Source organism: Salmo trutta, unplaced genomic scaffold, assembly GCF_901001165.1.
Source record: "Salmo trutta unplaced genomic scaffold, fSalTru1.1, whole genome shotgun sequence".
Taxonomy (NCBI): Eukaryota; Metazoa; Chordata; class Actinopteri; order Salmoniformes; family Salmonidae; genus Salmo; species Salmo trutta.
In genome coordinates, this window is record NW_021822911.1 from 17,545,157 (window position 1) to 17,565,054 (window position 19,898).

A 19,898-nucleotide genomic window follows, 5' to 3' on the forward strand; every position below is an offset into this window, starting at 1 on the left:
TTACCGTTCAAAAGTTTGGGGTCAATTAGAAATGTCCTTGTTTTTCATGAAAACATTCATGAAATGAGTTGCATAATGAATAGGAAATATAGTCAAGACTTTGACAATGTTTAAAAAAATTATTTTTAATTGGAATAATAATTGTGTCCTTCAAACTTGCTTTCGTCAAAGAATCCTCCATTTGCAGCAATTACAGCCTTGCAGATCTTTAGCATTGTAGTTGTCAATTTGTTGAGGTAATCTAAAGAGATTTTACCCTATTCTTCCTGAAGCACCTCCCACAAGTTGGATTGGCTTGATGGGCACATCTTACGTATCATACGGTCAAGCTGCTCCCACAACAGCTCAATAGGGTTGAGATCCGGTGACTGTGCTGACCACTCCATTATAGACAGAATACCAGCTGACTGCTTCTTCCCTAAATAGTTCTTGCATAGTTTGGAGCTGTGCTTTGGGTCATTGTCCTGGTGTAGGAGGAAGTTGGCTCCAATTAAGCGCCGTCCACAGGGTATGGCATGGCTTTGCAAAATGGAGTGATAGCCTTCTTTCTTCAAGATCCCTTTTACCCTGTATAAATCTCCCACTTTACCACCACCAAAGCACCCCCAGACCATCACATTGCTTCCACCATGATGACAGAAGGAGTCAAGCACTCCTCCAGCATCTTTTCATTTTTTCTGCATCTCACGAATGTTCTTGTTTGTGATCCGAACACCTCAAACTTAGATTCGTCTGTCCATAACACTTTTTTCCAATCTTCCTCTGCCCAATGTCTGTGTTAGTTTGCCCATCTTAATCTTTTCCTTTTTTTAAACGGTCTGAGATATGGATTTTTCTTTGCAACTCTGCCTAGAAGGCCAACATCCCGGAGTCGCCTCGTCACTGTTGACGTTTAGACTGGTGTTTTGAGGGTACAATTTGATAAAGCACCTAGTTGAAAACTTGTGAGGCATCTGTTTATCAAATTTGACACTAATGTACTTGTTCTCTTGCTCAGTTGTGCACTGGGGCCTCCTTCCATTCTGGTTAGGCCAGTTTGCGCTGTTCTGTGAAGGGCGTAGTACACAGCATTGTACGAGATCTTCAGTTTCTTGGCAATTTCTCGCATGGAATAGCCTTCATTTCTCAGAAATAGAATAGACTAACAATTTTCAGAAGAAAATGATTTGTTTCTGGCTATTTTGAGCCTGTAATCGAACTCACAAATGCTGATGCTCCAGATACTCAACTAGTCTAAAGAAGGCCAGTTTTATTGCTTCATTAATCAGAACAACAGTTTTCAGCTGTGCTAACATAATTGCAAAAGGGTTTTGTAATGATCAATTAGCCTTTTAAAATGATAAACTTGGAGAATGTAAAATATAGAATATATTTTGATTTGTTTAACACTTTTTTTGGTTACTACATGATTCCATAGGAGTTATTTCATAGTTTTGATGTCTCCGCTATTATTCTACAATGTAGACAATAGTTAAAATAAAGAAAAAACTGAATTTGTAGGTGTGTCTAAACAATTGACCGGTACTGAATATGCATTGTGGAGGAGAACTGATCTTAGATCTGTACAAAGGCATAACATCTACAGCAGGAACAACTGTCTGTGTTAAAAAGGCCCAGCTGGATTGAATTGAGCTATTTAAAATTACATATTTCAATGTCAAATGATTTTCGGCTAAAATACCTTGGTGTTGGGTAAAGTTTATTTATTTATTTTATACAGTAATTTTTGCTCATCTTTATCAAGGGTATCAATAACTATGTGCTTATTTTGATATCTAGTTATTTGACTGAATCAGAAATACAGATGTGGAGTAGATGTAGAGTTTTAAATTCTCATAAAAAATCTGAAATAATCAAACAACACTTGTTGCACTTTATACGTGTTGATATAATATTCATATTTAATAGAGAGGCAAAAAACGTTTCCCTAAACGGCTTTATAATATTATAATTCAATTAAGAAGAAAAAAGTTTTCCCTCCTCAACTGCGTTTCCTCCCTCCAGACAGCAGATGGCGATATGTGTCTTTCAGGCAATGTTTCTAGTGTGACGTATAATCTAGTGGACGGAACGCTTCCTCAACAACTGCAGCCACCTCGGTAGCTCGCTAGCCAACAAAGTCGGAACATTCAAGCTGTTTGGACAATTTCGTGGTTTAATTGCCACCATTTAAACATAGTACTACATTTTATGTAATATTTACGTTGTAAGTCAGCTAGCTGGCTGGTTAAGTTAGCACTAGTCTAGTCGCTAATGCTAACTAGCTAACATCCCCGACCATGAGTTCACTAAGCTACTCTTCTCCTGTTAAAGAAGAGGTCTGCTGGACGGAGAAAGAAGGTCTGGTGAAAGAGGAGGAGGAAGAGGAGGCTGTTACAATACAAAAACAAGTAGACGCCTTCAGAGAGGAGGAGGATGTTACTGTGAAAGAAGATGAAGAGGTGGAAGATGCAGTTTTTGGGGTGGAGGATGAAGAGGGGGAGATTACTGTCACATTAGAGGAGGACGAAGAAGAGAAGACTGGAGATCTGATTAACACCAGTAAATACAGTGAGTACTATCTAATAAAACAGGGACATTGATCTGATTAACACCAGTAAATACAGTGAGTACTATCTTATAAAACAGGGACATTGATCTGATTAACACCAGTAAATACAGTGAGTACTATCTAATAAAACAGGGACATTGATCTGGTTAACACCAGTAAATACAGTGAGTACTATCTAATAAAACAGGGACATTGATCTGATTAACACCAGTAAATACAGTGAGTACTATCTAATAAAACAGGGACATTGATCTGGTTAACACCAGTAAATACAGTGAGTACTATCTAATAAAACAGGGACATTGATCTGATTAACACCAGTAAATACAGTGAGTACTATCTAATAAAACAGGGACATTGATCTGATTAACACCAGTAAATACAGTGAGTACTTTCTATAAAACAGGGATATTGATCTGATTAACACCAGTAAATACAGTGAGTACTATCTTATAAAACAGGGACATTGATCTGATTAACACCAGTAAATACAGTGAGTACTATCTAATAAAACAGGGACATTGATCTGATTAACACCAGTAAATACAGTGAGTACTTTCTATAAAACAGGGATATTGATCTGATTAACACCAGTAAATACAGTGAGTACTTTCTATAAAACAGGGATATTGATCTGATTAACACCAGTAAATACAGTGAGTACTATCTAATAAAACAGGGACATTGATCTGATTAACACCAGTAAATACAGTGAGTACTATCTAATAAAACAGGGACATTGATCTGTTTAACACCAGTAAATACAGTGAGTACTTTCTATAAAACAGGGACATTGATCTTTTATTTTAATTTTATTTTAAATCACCTTTTTTTAACCAGGTAGGCAAGTTGAGAACAAGTTCTCATTTACAATTGCGACCTGGCCAAGATAAAGCAAAGAAGTTCGACAACATACAACAACACAGAGTTACACATGGAGTAAAACAAACATACAGTCAATAATAAAACAACGACTACCGGTCGGAATATTATCGCTTTTTTACGAGAAAATAGCATAAAAATTGATTTTAAACAGCGGTTGACATGCTTTGAAGTACGGTAATGGAATATTTAGAATTTTTTGTCACGAAACGCGTCGGGTGCGTAACCCTTCGTCACCCTTGGATAGTGTCTTGAACGCACAAACAAAACGCCGCTATTTGGATATAACTATGGATTATTTTGAACCAAACCAACATTTGTATTTGAAGTAGAAGTCCTGGGAGTGCATTCTGACGAAGAACAGGAAAGGTAATCAAACTTTTCTAATAGTAAATCGGAGTTTGGTGAGGGTCAAACTTGGTGGGTGTCAAAATAGCTAGCTGTGATGGCTGGGCTATCTACTCAGAATATTGCAAAATGTGCTTTCACCGAAAAGCTATTTTAAAATCGGACATAGCGAGTGCATAAAGGAGTTCTGTATCTATAATTCTTTAAATAATTGTTATGTTTTTTGTGAATGTTTATCGTGAGTAATTTAGTAAATTCACCGGAAGTGTGTTCGGTGGGAATGCTAGTTCTGAACGTCACATGCTAATGTAAAAAGCTGTTTTTTGATATAAATATGAACTTGATTGAACAAAACATGAATGTATTGTATAACATAATGTCCTAGGCGTGTCATCTGATGAAGATCATCAAAGGTTAGTGCTGCATTTAGCTGTGTTTTTTTTTTTGTGACATTATATGCTATCTTGAAAAATGGGTGTCTGATTATTTCTGGCTGGGTACTCTGCTGACATAATCTAATGTTTTGCTTTCGCTGTAAAGCCTTTTTGAAATCGGACAGTGTGGTTAGATAAAGGAGAGTCTTGTCTTTAAAATGGTGTAAAATAGTCATATGTTTGAAAAATTGAAGTTTTTGGATTTTTGAGGAATTTGTCATTCGCGCCACGCCTATCATTGGATATTGGAGCAGGTGTTCCGCTAGCGGAACGTCTAGATGTAAGTTAAGCTTCTCTATTGTCCGTGAGTTATTTACTCTGAAAAATTAGAACCTAACACTATAATTACTGTTCCCTGAAGGAGGGAAACGAGGTACAACACCTGTTTGGCCCCACCCCTTCCTGGGTCGGTGAAGAGAGGTATTAAATTTAAGGAATAAATCCGAGCCTCACGCTCATCACCTGTGGAAGGCGGGGCTTCCAGCAAGGCGTGAATGAAAATGCACTCGACTTACGTATCATTTGGTGGCTTCGTATGTTATGCTGGGAAAACAGTTTGTGGGCACAGAAATACTAAATCATTTCAGAGTTTGCTATAATCCAATGTTTTTTAACTGAGTCATCTTCTAATCCAAGATGGCGTAGCAGTATGACATGATTGTTGTTGTAAATGTTGTTTTTTGTGTTTTTTTGTATATATTGCAAAATATTTCAATCTCTTTTTCCATGTTTAAATTAAATATACCTTCCGGCAATCCGCCTCACCCAATGTGATACGGATCTGCTATTTTTTAGACCTTATAGCTAGAACCTCCATCAGAACCTAGCCATCGGAAGCTAACCAGCTAATTAGCTACTAGCTATTTAGTCATTGTTAGCCACTGCTTTACCTTTTTAGCTCAAGACACCAGCCGCTTTTAGCCTGGATAATACCTGCCAGTCTGCACAGCACGATATCAATCCTGAGCATATCAGACTGTTTTTCTCCACTACATCACCGTATTCCTGCCGTAAGCTCTGGACCATTACACCGGATAATCACAGCTAGCTAGCTGCTACCGAGTGGCCCAGCCTCGAAGCTAGCCTTGAGCCAGGCCCATCTCCCGGCCTGCTCAGTGGACCCTATGATCACTCGGCTACACAGCTGACGCCTCCCAGACTCTTCACTAAGACGACTAGAAGCCACTACATCACCGGATTCCTGCCGTAAGCTCTGGACCTTTGCACCGGAGTGGCTATAGTGGCTAATTCCCTTGTCCCGAAGCTAGCACCAGTTAGCCTCGAGCCGGGTGTATCTCCCGGCTAGCAAACAAAATTACTCCAGCTACAATACCTCTTTTGCCAATTGGCCTGGACCCTTTGTAAACATGGAGCCCCGCCGATCCATCACGACTGGTCTGCCAACGTAATCCGTCCGATGTGCCCTCAACTGGCCTTTGCAGGATGTCGGTGACGCCCTTGTCCCGAAGCTAGCACCAGTTAGCCTCGAGCCAGGCGCATCTCCCGGCTAGCGTAGTAACGACTACCTAACGGCTTCCCTGTTTCATATATTCCTGTTCACTGGACCCTATGGTCCCTTGGCTACATAGCTGATGCCTGCTGGATTGTTCATTAATCACGGGTCTCCATTTTGTTTATTTTGTTTATCTGTCTGCTACAGCCTCGAACTCAGGCCCCGTATGTATTTAAATAAGCATGCCCCTTTCAAAAAATTTTGAACTAAGGACAGATATAGCCCTTGGTTCACTCCAGACCTGACTGCCCTCGACCAGCACAAAAACATCCTGTGGCGTACTGCACTAGCATCGAATAGTCCCCGCGATATGCAACTTTTCAGAGAAGTCAGGAACCAATACACACAGTCAGTTAGGAAAGCAAAGGCTAGCTTTTTCAAACAGAAATTTGCATCGCGTAGCTCTAACTCCAAAAAGTTTTGGGACACTGTAAAGTCCATGGAGACTAAGAGCACCTCATCCCAGCTGCCCACTGCACTGAGGCTAGGAAACACTGTCACCACCGATAACTCCACGATAATCGAGAATTTCAATTAGCATTTCTCTACGGCTGGCCATGCTTTCCTCCTGGCTACTCCAACCCCGGCCAACAGCTCCCCACAGCTACTTCCCTAAGCCTCCCCATCTTCTCCTTCACCCAAATCCAGATAGCTGATGTTCTGAAAGAGTTGCAAAACCTAGACCCGTACAAATCAGCTGGTCTTGACAATCTGGACCCTCTCTTTCTATAATTATCCGCCGCCATTGTGGCAACCCCTATTACTAGTCTGTTCAACCTCTCTTTCGTATCGTCCGAGATTCCTAAAGATTGGAACGCTTCCGTGGTCATCCCCCTCTTCAAAGGAGGTGACACTCTAGACCCAAACTGTTACAGATCTATATCCATCCTGCCCTGCCATTCTAAAGTCTTCGAAAGTCAAGTTAACAAACAGATCACTGATCATTTTGAATCCCACCGTACCTTCTCCTCTGTGCAATCCAGTTTCCGAGATGGTCACGGGTGCACCTCAGCCACGCTCAAGGTACTAAACGATACCATAACCGCCATCGATAAGAGACAGTACTGTGCAGCCGTCTTCATCAACGTGGCCAAGGCTTTCGACTCTGTCAGTCACTGTATTCTTATCGGCAGACTCATCAGCCGAAAAGAACAACCGATCAATCAACAACCGATCGCTGCCTACACCCGCCCGACTAGCATCACTACTCTGGACGGTTCTGACTTAGAATATGTGGACAGCTACAATACCTAGGTGTCTGGTTAGACTATAAACTCTCCTTCCAGACTAATATTAAAATATTAAGCATCTCCAATCCAAAATTAAATCTAGAACCGGCTTCCTATTTCGCAACAAAGCCTCCTTCACTCACGCTGCCAAACATACCCTCGTAAAACTGACTATCCTACCGATCCTTAACTTCGGCGTTGTCATTTACAAAATAGCCTCCAACACTCTACTCAGCAAACTGGATGCAGTCTATCACAGTGCCATCCGTTTTGTCACTAAAGCCCCATATACCACCCACCACTGTGACCTGTATGCTCTTGTCGGCTGGCCCTCGCTACATATTCGTCGCCAAACCCGCTGGCTCCAGGTCATCTATAAGTCTTTGCTAGGTAAAGCTCCGCCTTAACTCAGCTGACTGGTCACCATAGCAACACCCACCCATAGCACGCGCCCCAGGAGGTATATCTCACTGGTCATCCCCAAAGCCAACGCCTCCTTTGGCCGCCTTTCCCTCCAGTTGTCTGCTGCCAATGACTGGAACGAATTGCAACAATCCCATGTTTTTATTTACTTTTTCTGCTCTTTTGCACACCAGTATTTCTACTTGTACATCATCATCTGCACATCTATCTCTCCAGTGTTAATTTGCTACATTGTAATTACTTCGCTACTATGGCCTATTTATTGCCTTACCTCCGTACTCCATTTGCACACTGTATATAGATTTTTCTATTGTGTTATTGACTGTTCGTTTGTTTATCCAACGTGTAACTGTTGTTTTTGTCGCTTTGCTTTATCTTGGCCAGGTCACAGTTGTAAATGAGAACTTGTTCTTAACTGGCCTACCTGGTTAAATAAAGGTGATAGATAGATAGATAGATAGATAGATAGATAGATAGATAGATAGATAGATAGATATAGTAACTTTATTGACAACACCCAAATGGATACTGTCATTAATGTGGTTCTTCAATAATTACACATAATACTTAATACTGTAGCTGTTTAGTTACAGTCACATGTTCAACTATCATCAGCTGATCCAGGAAATCATTTTCTGAATGACAGTCACATGACAAACATCACGACATGCAACAACAACCAAAGTGCTTCTTCATTCATTACTCTGGTAAAGACCGTTATGCTGTGCTCCATGTTGGATCCAACATTCTTACTTTGGTAATAATGTGTAGAGATCTGTTCCTTGATGGATAGGCTATTGTACAACACACAGAGCTATTTTCATATATTTGTTGTTAGGTGAAGTTATGGGCCAATTTGGCAAACAAGCAGTGTACAAACACTCATTGTCAGGCTGATGGAAAAGCCAAAGAGCATTTTACTGGTTGAAGTGTTTTTTTAAGTACAAAGCGGTTGATTTGCAACAATAACACAAACATATTAAGCAGGACATTCAAACGAGCCTTACAATTATAATCCAAAGTAGTGTGAAATGCACTCATAAGCAACCTGGAAATGGAGGTTACTCCCCTGAGTTTCCCCCATTCACATTCAGAATACATTGTGAAAAACTAAAATCTTTGCTCACCATTTTTGCTCCAGGCAGATATACTACATCCATAACTAGTGGTTTCCTCATTACCAGATATACTACATCCATAACTAGTGGTTTCCTCATTACCAGATATACTACATCCATAACTAGTGGTTTCCTCATTACCAGATATACTACATCCATAACTAGCGGTGTCCTCATTACCAGATATACTACATCCATAACTAGCGGTGTCCTCATTAGTGGGGAGGAGTTTCTACAACCAAATTGCATGTGCATTGCCCTCATGCCGCAATTTTAGCAAACATAGAAAGGGGCCTATATTGGAGACCAAAAGTCGTCTGGCACACTGCTTAGAGTTTCAACAACATGAATAACTTATTTCTAGCCTACAATCATCGATGTTACTACTAATGTGAAAACAAGACAAAATATGACTATTCTTGCTCATTTTAAGACAAATGTCAAGTAATCATTACATTCATTACAGACGTCAATTGTTGTACAACATCATGGCTACGCTGTTGGCATCACCTTTTACAGTGGATTTTCGCTGTTGTGGGCCTTTAACCATCTGTATGACTTTGTTGTTCACACAGGAGAGAGACGTGACTATCGTGGATCCTCTGGGGAGCCTCAACAACCTCATGATGCTGACAGGGCAGAGAAGCGTCTCTCCAGATCAGAACACCTCAAGAAACGCCAGCGGAGAACCACAGGGATAAGATCTCACCACTGCTTTGACTGTGGGAAAAGATGCACCTCAACAGGCATTAAACTACACCGGAGAATTCACACAAGTGATAATTCTCACTGCTGCTCTGATTGTGGGACATTTTTTAAATCTTCATCAGAACTCAAAATACACCTGAGAAATCACACAAAAGAGAAACCTTACTTCTGCTCTGACTGTGGGAAGAGTTTTCCTCTGTCAACCAGCCTGATATCACACCAGAGAACACACACAGGAGAGAAACCTTATAGCTGTGATCAATGTGGGAGGAGTTTTCCTATTTTAATCGCCCTGATAGCACACCAGAGAATACACACAGGAAAGAAACCGTGTAGCTGTGATAAATGTGGGAAGAGTTTTGCTTCACCTGGCGGCCTGACAGCACACCAGAGAACACACACAGGAGAGAAACCTTTTGGCTGTGCTCAATGTGGGAAGAGTTTTACTTACTTTAGCATGTGGACCAGACACCAAAGAACACACACAGGAGAGAAACCTCATAGCTGTGATCAATGTGGGAAGAGATACTCTGATAAAAGATCTCTGATTAAACATCAGAAAATACATGAAGGAGTTGTTTCATGATATCAATGAATTAATGTCACAATGTAGAATGTTTTAACATTGTAGTAGGAGTATTTTAATGATGTCACAATGTAGAACCCTAAACGTTTGTCCCCTGTTCTATTGATTTCAACATGATATGGATATTAGCCTCAGGGGGAAAATCCAGGCTCTGAAATGGAAGAGTTACTATTTATGTGATTTAACAAAAAGTGACTAACAAAAAAAGAGTTGTGTTACACTTACCACGTTGGTGACCCACTGGAATCACAATGCAACACTTCAAAATGTAGCTAGCAGTTTTCTACAAATTGTCCTCTAACCAGTGATGTACACATTATTCCCAGATTCCGTGTGGTTTTTGAGCTGTTAGTTTTAACAGGACGTGCAACCTCATCTCCCTCCTCTCGGCACAATTGATTTCAATATGATATCGATGACTTATGACAAATAAGTGTTGGGTTCCTTTGTTTAGTGACCCCTACATTTAAATGCATCACTCCAAAATGTAGCTGACTGTCTTCTGCAGGTTGTCCTCTAACCTTTAGTTGTGTTAGTTTTCTGATTTCCCAATTAATCGATATCAGTGATTTATTGCTACTTGTCAAAGCAACAGCGTTTCTGGTGCTTGTGCAGTTTATAAGGTGCTTGTTTAAATAAATACAAGTAATATGATTATTGTGGCAGATGTGCGTAAATAGCACATTTTATGTTTAGGTTTTCAATATATCACACTGTTTCTGCATATTGGTTATTGATTTGGACACGTTAAAACTGTGTTTGACATTGGGGATATCCCACCTAGCAAAATGTAATTGATGAGAGTTGAAAAAAAGACTAATATATGTCCGGCTGTAGTTGAAAGTGACGTCATTGTAAATAAGAAAATAAGACTATGCCAGATGTCCAATATATGTTCGGTTGTAGTTGAAAGTGTATTTTTGTTGTTTTTTCAATGATGTCATTGTAAATAAGAATTTGTTCTTACAATGATGACCTACCGGGGAACAGTGGGTTAACTGCCATGTTCAGGTGCAGAACGACAGATTTTGACCTTGTCAGCTCTTGGATTCAATCCAGCAACCTTTCGGTTACTGTTAAATGAAGGTTAAAATAAAGAAATAAATACACATGGACGCAGTATAATAAATTGGTCTATAATCAATTTTATTAACAATCCTACATCACTCCAGTATTTATTTACAACATTCAAATGCTAATTGCCTTTATTCTACTACTGAAGAAGCATGACTCAAATCACCTCATATTTCAAACATTCAGCCTGACAAAAGATACGTATTATTATTCCATGCCTCACCATTAAGTTAATTATTACCAATACATATTAACAAAGGGGGGTATATTTGGTTTTGATATTTGATATTTACAATTTATGTAACATTTAGTAATTATTATTATTAATGTAACCAACTGACAATTCTTGGTACAATTATATTGACATTGTTGCCCTGCTATTAGAATACCAGGGTTCATTCTCAGATGTGCCAAACCAAATGTACTAGACCATGACATTGGGGACTGGGCCCCGATCCAACAACATGCCTATTGAGTGAACCCTGAAAAGAGAGAGAAGCTCTGCAGTGAGGTGGAAAGTTACTACGGATATTGCAGGAGTTTCCTCTTGAAATCAGAGTGGGGAAAAAAATGTTTTCTTGTTTTTAATTGTTGACAGCCAGTAGACACCATGTTTATATTGGTGAAGGTGAAGCATTGTAGTTTATTATAATGTGAAATGGAAGTTGTTTTCTGTTGGTGGTGAGCAAACTTGTCCAACAAAAACATAGTAACAAAATATAGGATATATTTGTTGTCTTAAGGGGGAATGTTTTACAGGCTTTTGTTGTTCCATTTATGTTTTGAGGTTGTACTTTAGCACGTCTAGCTCGTTAGCACGTCTAGCCCGTTAGCACGTCTAGCCCGTTAGCACGTCTAGCCCGTTAGCCCGTCTAGCTCGTTAGCACGTCTAGTTCCGTTAGCACGTCTAGCTCGTTAGCCCGTCTAGCTCGTTAGCACGTCTAGTTCCGTTAGCACGTATAGCCCGTTAGCCCGTATAGCTCGTTAGCACGTCTAGCTCGTTAGCACGTAGGACGCACTGATTGGTGTCACCTCGTTAGTCAGTATGTGTTACACCTGTGCTGGCTTGTCCATCTCGTTAGTGGGAAGGTGTTTCACCTGAGCTGGTCCAGGTTCTATTTAAGAGTGTCTGGCCCAGTGCTCCAGTTGTCTTGATACATGTGGAGAGTCAACACCTTTAGTTGCTCCACCTTTTTGGTTTGCTTCCTGTCTTTAAGTTTGGTGTGGGTTTTTATTTTGTTTGCCTCTTCTTGGGCAGATTTAGTGGGTCTCATGGTGGGTGTCTTTTAGGTCCCAGTTGTTGTTACTAGTCAACTTCCAGTGGACACCCCCATAGTGTCTTTCAGAGCCCCTCCTAAAAAACAAGTTATATTTTGGGTTGGATATTGCATCATATTGTTAATATTTTAATCAATGGCATTTCCTTACAATGCTCATTAGTCTTTCAGTTATTATTGTTTTTTATCCTCATATTTGTGTACTAAATATTTCTGATTATTTTCATAGTTTTTTCCTGTGAAGCCATTGTGTTGCATCCATGTCTGACATGTGCTGTATAAATAAAGCTTGATTTGATTTGAACATATTGTAAAACAAATTAACCCAATGACTGACCAATCAACAAACTCTTGGTCCATCTTAGTATGAAAAATTGTATCAATCCCACTTTTCCAGCCTGCTGAAGGCGTGGTGGAGTGGTAAACACCACCCCCGGCTCTACCAGGGGCTTGAGGTGGTCTCCCACAGCTCTGATTATGTCATGTTCTGTGGCCTTGCTGTTCCATTTATTGACTGCCCCTGCAACACAGAAACACATTTAGTCATATTATATAAAACACTCAAAGTAATGGATATGGAGCATCTATGGCTTCAGTTACACCTGGTACCTAAATGTGACTTCTGATCACTCCAAGCTGCATTAGGTTCAGATCTACCAGGATGGGCCTTTGACATAGTCTGGATGCAGTCAGGCCACCAAATATGCATCAGCAATGTAAAGAGATGGGGTGAATGAGTGGGGAAAAGTACATTTGACACAAATTACCTTCATAATATCAAAGAACAAACGTGTGCCTGAGGGGAAATTAACTTTCATACAGCCAAAAGGGGTGAGAAATTACACCAATATCAGTGGACAATTTGCACTAATGTAAATAAACATAAATGATGGAACATATTCCCTTTTGCTGACGTGATGAACCACTAAGGGGACATAAATATTTACCATCTAAACCATGTGTGACCTCTCACATCTCTGGCTGTAGAAGTGTTCTTCCTAACCAGTCCCTCAACAGCTCTCTGACTGAGCTCCACCCTCACTGGGTCTTCAGAGGAGAGGAAGGCTGAGGAGGGATGGAAGGATGAATGGATCAGTCAGTCAATGAAGTGTAGAGCTGCTGTCTTTGCTGTCTGACAAAATCACAATTTAGTAGTTCATTAAAGTAAATAAGGCTTTATGACTGCTGAATACCATCTATAAATCACTTAGATCATGTATTTTCAGGTAGAGATACATCCTTGGGATGTCCCTAGCCCATTGAAGTTGGCATTTAAAATGGTTAAGGTAGGGGTTAAGGTTAGGGTTTAGGGTAGAGATGTCCCAAGGATCCCAGATAGCATTGACCATTGTGCATTCTTCAGTCTCTTTTACATAGCAGGTGATGAGTTCTGACTTTTGAACTTGAAAATATGAAATATCCTTATTTATGTGAAATTGAATGAAACAATAATGTATGTTGATGCTAATATGATGTACAATATTCCATGATGTTTCTATATGATAACAATACAGTAATATATTTAATATGATGTACAATATTCCATGATGTTTCTATATGATAACAATACAGTAATAGATTTAATATGATGTACAATATTCCATGATGTTTCTATATGATAACAATAGAGTAATATATTTAATATGATGTACAATATTCCATCATGTTTCTATCTGATAACAATAGAGTAATATATTTAATATGACAAATGCTATTTTTTAATAGTTTCAGTAATTCATTTTAATGAACTTAATCATTATGATTCAACATCAGTTCACCGTCTCACCTCATACTGTATTGGAGCAGCAGCAGCTGACTGCCCGGTTCAACATCAGTTCACCGTCTCACCTCATACTGTATTGGAGCAGCAGCAGCTGACTGCCCGGTTCAACATCAGTTCACCGTCTCACCTCATACTGTATTGGAGCAGCAGCAGCTGACTGCCCGGTTCAACATCAGTTCACCGTCTCACCTCATACTGTATTGGAGCAGCAGCAGCTGACTGCCTGGTTCAACATCAGTTCACCGTCTCACCTCATACTGTATTGGAGCAGCAGCAGCTGACTGCCCAGTTCAACATCAGTTCACCGTCTCACCTCATACTGTATTGGAGCAGCAGCAGCTGACTGCCCAGTTCAACATCAGTTCACCGTCTCACCTCATACTGTATTGGAGCAGCAGCAGCTGACTGCCCAGTTCAACATCAGTTCACCGTCTCACCTCATACTGTATTGGAGCAGCAGCAGCTGACTGCCCATTTCACCGTCTCACCTCATACTGTATTGGAGCAGCAGCAGCTGACTGCCCGGTTCAATATCAGTTCACCGTCTCACCTCATACTGTATTGGAGCAGCAGCAGCTGACTGCCCAGCTCACCGTCTCACCTCATACTGTATTGGAGCAGCAGCAGCTGACTGCCCGGTTCAACATCAGTTCACCGTCTCACCTCATACTGTATTGGAGCAGCAGCAGCTGACTGCCCGGTTCAACATCAGTTCACCGTCTCACCTCATACTGTATTGGAGCAGCAGCAGCTGACTGCCCGGTTCAACATCAGTTCACCGTCTCACCTCATACTGTATTGGAGCAGCAGCAGCTGACTGCCCAGTTCAACATCAGTTCACCGTCTCACCTCATACTGTATTGGAGCAGCAGCAGCTGACTGCCCGGTTCAACATCAGTTCACCGTCTCACCTCATACTGTATTGGAGCAGCAGCAGCTGACTGCCCGGTTCAACGTCAGTTCACCGTCTCACCTCATACTGTATTGGAGCAGCAGCAGCTGACTGCCAAGTTCAACTTCAGTTCACCGTCTCACCTCATACTGTATTGGAGCAGCAGCAGCTGACTGCCCAGTTCAACATCAGTTCACCGTCTCACCTCATACTGTATTGGAGCAGCAGCAGCTGACTGCCCGGTTCAACGTCAGTTCACCGTCTCACCTCATACTGTATTGGAGCAGCAGCAGCTGACTGCCCGGTTCAACATCAGTTCACCGTCTCACCTCATACTGTATTGGAGCAGCAGCAGCTGACTGCCCGGTTCAACATCAGTTCACCGTCTCACTTCATACTGTATTGGAGCAGCAGCAGCTGACTGCCAATTTCACCGTCTCACCTCATACTGTATTGGAGCAGCAGCAGCTGACTGCCCGGTTCAATATCAGTTCACCGTCTCACCTCATACTGTATTGGAGCAGCAGCAGCTGACTGCCCAGCTCACCGTCTCACCTCATACTGTATTGGAGCAGCAGCAGCTGACTGCCCGGTTCAACATCAGTTCACCGTCTCACCTCATACTGTATTGGAGCAGCAGCAGCTGACTGCCTGGTTCAACATCAGTTCACCGTCTCACCTCATACTGTATTGGAGCAGCAGCAGCTGACTGCCCGGTTCAACATCAGTTCACCGTCTCACCTCATACTGTATTGGAGCAGCAGCAGCTGACTTGATCGGTGATGCTAATCATCATGTTTGAATCTGAGAGTAAATAGAGCCGACTACACTCTAAAAATGAAGGGTTCAACTGGAGTTGTTCTCAGATCCCATAAGAACCGTAGGGTTCTTGGTCAATGAAAATCAGCCCCAAAAGGTTCTTCAAAGAACTTGTTAGAAGGTGGGTTCATCGAGGAACCTCCGTTGTTGCTGGACTTCTTCCGGGAACTTCGCAATTACAACTGAAAACGATGGTGACAAGTTTGGATGCGACAACAGTTAAAAAGGTTAAGTTGATGATGTTTGGCTCTGAATATGTCTCAAAATCATTTATTATAATAATATAACATACTAATAATGAATAACGAAGACAATGCTGGTTTTCTGTGAATATCTTCCATAACGTTACTATAGTTAATGAACGTAAATATTAGAAAGCCGGGTTTGACCGTCGGCGTTGTATGAGCTACAGTACAGTACCGTTAGCTAGCTAGTTAACGTTATGTCCTAACTAGGCACAACTAGGTTTGGATTATTTCCTCAACTATATTATTTCCCATATATTGTATATCGTTTCCATAAAGCCAACAACAGCTCTTATTCCTTCCCTTTCTCTAATGTATTTTGTCATAAAATTAGTAAGATCATTGCTTTACTTTACTAGGACTGGAGACCACAGCAGCGATTCTGCTCTTGCCCTGAAGAACCGAGTGGCCTTTATGTCCGTGACAAGGTATGCCTATACACCAATCATCTGTTTCTTCATAAACATAGGTGTGCATGCTTATATAAAACTACAGCTGAACATTTGTTCTGTTCTTTGTTAATTGTATGTGTATTAATCTTTTCTTACTTTTGTTGACACAGATTTCACCGCTCTTCACTCCTTTACTGCACATCGGTGGAAATCCATTTCACCATGAGAGTGAAATCCCGCTGGCCTTTGATGGGGAGAACATCCAGGCCCTCGAGGACGTCCCCGTGGGACTTGGGGCTCTGCTACGACTGTATTTTTATTTTCCCTTCAATTTCCCCAAAATTTCAGAAAAATTAATGAGTGTAAAGCCATGTTGTTTGTGAGTAGTGTGAAATGAACTCATCATCAACCTGGAAATGGAGGTTACTCCCCTGAGTTTTCCCCCATTCACTTTCAGAATACATTGTGAAAATCTAAAATCTAGAGCAGTTCTCACTTTTGTGATAATGAACTAGCTAACGTTAGCTTCGTTAACTAACTAACTAACTAACTAACTAACTAACTAAGGACGGTGACCTGTCCAGACGAGATGTTACAACAAACTGAATCATCAATGGAGGTCTTCCTCTTTATATAGCCTGCTACAGCATGCAATACTATTAACTCACAAGGGGGCATAACGTTACATGTACAATACTATCCCATTTTGGAAACGTTACATGTACAATACTATCCCATTTTGGAAACGTTACATGTACAATACTGTCCCATTTTGGAAACGTTACATGTACAATACTATCCCATTTTGGAAACATTACATGTACAATACTATCCCATTTAGGAAACGTTACATGTACAATACTATCCCATTTTGGAAACGTTACATGTACAATACTATCCCATTTAGGAAACGTTACATGTACAATACTATCCCATTTTGGAAACGTTACATGTACAATACTATCCCATTTAGGAAACGTTACATGTACAATACTATCCCATTTTGGAAACGTTACATGAACAATACTATTCCATTTAGGAAACGTTACATGTACAATACTATCCCATTTTGGAAACGTTACATGTACAATACTATCCCATTTTGGAAACGTTACATGTACAATACTATCCCATTTTGGAAACGTTACATGTCCGCCCCCTTGTGGAGGGAAATTAATATCTTAGATGGTAGCTGTTGATGGGATTCAAATGCATAATGGTATTAATACAGTGTCTAGACTACCTCTTTTGTATAAATGCCCTTCGGAATCCAAACACAGTATTGCAAAATGTTGCGTATAATCTTTCAAGTCAGCCTGATAAAATATTGAACAATTTGTGTACAAAGATATCTTGAAATGTGATATTAGGCCTGTATGGCAGTACTGTTACTGTATGGCAGTACTGTATTGGCTAGTGCTTTCTCCAATATGTTATTCTATTTTACATTCAATTGTATGTCGATGTCATTTATCTTTCAATATTTATTTAATATATATATCTTTTTTTAATGCTTGAAAGACTATTCTTTGACACATTTTTTCTTCCTTTGAAACTTATAGGACAGAACATGGACACAATGCAATTGGGATCAAGAAGAAGGTACAGATATGTTGTAGGACAGCTGCATTTGAAGTGTACATTTAACCTACCTAGCAGTCAATACAAACTGAAATCTATTAGCATACAAATGTGTGCAAATGATCTTTTCAGATCTTCTCAGAAATGAATCAAGTCCATGGAATGGATATAGACAAAAAGATAATTCAAGGACTATCAGAGGTAGAGAGGCGAGGCAGGGGTGAGGACATCATCCTGCTATTTTGACAGTCCCTGAAGGACAATACAGAAGAGGGATCTGCTCTTATTCCTTCCCTTTCTCTAATGTATTTTGTAATAAAATTAGCAAGTGTAGTAAGATCATTGCTTTACTTTACTAGGACTGGAGACCACAGCAGCGATTCTGCTCTTGCCCTACCTCTTCAATGAGGACCCGAGTGGCCTTTATGTCCATGACAAGGTATGTCTATACACCAATCATCTGTTTCTTCATTAACATAGGTGTGCATGCTTATATAAAACTACAGCTGAACATTTGTTCTGTTCTTTGTTAATTGTATGTATATTAATCATTTCTTACTTTTGTTGACACAGATTTCACCGCTCTTCACTCCTTTACTGCACATCGGTGGAAATCCATTTCACCATGAGAGTGAAATCCCGCTGGCCTTTGATGGGGAGAACATCCAGGCCCTCGAGGACGTCCCCATGAGAGTGAAATCCCACTGGCCTTTGATGGGGAGAACATCCAGGCCCTAGAGGACGTCCCCATGAGAGTGAAATCCCGCTGGCCTTTGATGGGGAGAACATCCAGGCCCTAGAGGACGTCACCATGAGAGTGAAATCCCGCTGGCCTTTGATGGGGAGAACATCCAGACCCTAGAGGACGTCACCATGAGAGTGAAATCCCGCTGGCCTTTGATGGGGAGAACATCCAGACCCTAGAGGACGTCACCATGAGAGTGAAATCCCGCTGGCCTTTGATGGGGAGAACATCCAGGCCCTCGAGGACGTCCCCATGGGTCTTGGGGCTCTGCTACGGCTGGATTTTTATTTTCCCTTAATTTCCCAAAAATGTCAGAAAAACCCTTATGTTGTTAAGTTACTGTGTTCTGGGGATCAGAGAAGTTGGGGTGAAGTTACCAGGGCCGGTCATAAAGATGGCAAACTTCCTAACATAACTAAGTGGATACGATATACACACTAAAGCTGAAAAATCTGTATTTAGCATCAAGTCTACAATGTTGTTAGTTTACCTGTGATTCACTCCAGTTTCTGAGACAACTGCCCAGACTTTATAGACAGTTTAATAATGCTTAAAACTCATCTTTATCAAATGATCCATTAAAGATACCAACTCAAAGCCTACGTTCGTCTACATATGGGTTGTTTAAATTGTATCTAATTATATTCCCAGTATTACTTCATCAAATCTCTACTAATCATTATACACACATACAGTTCATCATATTTTCATATATTCACAGAATCCATAGAAAACGTAAGAAATTCTCAGGTAGTCACGACAACCATTCCATTTGCTTTTTCAAGGACTCTCCACAGCTACGAAGCAGCTCTCCAAATATACTCCCAGCAGAACAAAAAATAAACGTTTTTTTCCCGGACAAAGACCATGGGATCCGCAACGGTTCTCTAACCTCCCAGAGACCACGGCAAAATCAAGCCTCCCAGGAACTATAGACCTTCCACTGCTTTCTAAAATATCATTATTTATTATCCACATTTCAATCATCTGATTCAGCATATTTCTATATGTTACTATCCAGACGACAGATTAAGACTCATTTACAGTCACACAACTCTCATATCACAGTCACACAACTCTCATATCACAGTCACACAACTCTCATATCACAGTCACAACTCTCATATCACAGTCACACAACTCTCATATCACAGCCACACAATGCTATTCCCAAACATACCTAATCAATTAGTTGTTTTTCAACAATATTTTAACCTGCAGGAATATTTTCACATTTCTATCTCATGGTTAGTTCCTAGGATAATGCAACACATACATTTACATCTTTCAATACTTCT